We start from the raw sequence: 955 nt of genomic DNA, 5'->3' as shown, positions 1-955 counted from the left end.
CTACAAAAGCATCATACTTTCAAAAGAAAGAAGGACAAGAAGCGTAGAAGAACAAATGTTATATCAGAAGATAAAGATGATGGTTCAAATGCAGAACTCAGAACTAAGGAGCAATCACATATTTCATTGATGGCTTCACACAATTCAAAGGACGAATATGAGGTTAGTAACTCTGAACCAAATGATACTTTTTCATATGATGAGTTACAAAATGCTTTCAATGATTTACATCAAGAATATGTTAAGCATTCCAAACTTTTCCTAAATCAGAAAAATGAAATTTTTATTTTGGAAAGCCATAACAAAGTTCTAAAAAAGATATTGAAAACCCCACTTCTTCCTCCTCATGTCAAAAATGTGTCACTCTTGAAACTAAAGTTTCAACATTAAATCTCGAACTTAATAAACTCAACAAGAGCGGTCACAATTTAGAAAAGATCATAAAAGTCCAAAGACATTCAACATACCGTAAAGGTCTTGGCTATGCAAATAGTCGTGTGGCTAAAAATGAGAATGTCTTAGGATAAACGATTGTGGGAAGCACTATAAAGTTTTATAAAGAAATTGTTCATATTAATCCTATTTTTAAAATAAAATCTTGGACACATAAACATCTACCCACTTGTTCTTATTGTGATAAAATTGGTCACACACCTAACACTTGTCATATTAGAAAATACGGTGTGTCATCTGGCCAATACAAATGGATAGAAAAAGGTGCTAACCCCGCAGGACCCAAATCACATTGGGTACCTAGAAAATCTTTTTAATTTGTTTTGCAGGAAATTTTGAGAGCCGCCTGGAATTTATGGTATATGGATAGCGACTGCTCAAAACATATGACGGGCGATAAAAGCAAATTCTCTATCCTGACTTTTAGGTATCAATGGTTACAATACACCTAGAAGGGGAGGGGGGGGGTTGAATAGGTGTAGCGGTTAGAATATCCGCTTTT

This window comes from Lupinus angustifolius, chromosome LG04, assembly GCF_001865875.1.
Source record: "Lupinus angustifolius cultivar Tanjil chromosome LG04, LupAngTanjil_v1.0, whole genome shotgun sequence".
In the NCBI taxonomy this organism is placed as follows: domain Eukaryota; kingdom Viridiplantae; phylum Streptophyta; class Magnoliopsida; order Fabales; family Fabaceae; genus Lupinus; species Lupinus angustifolius.
Note: the sequence above shows the minus strand (reverse complement) of the source record.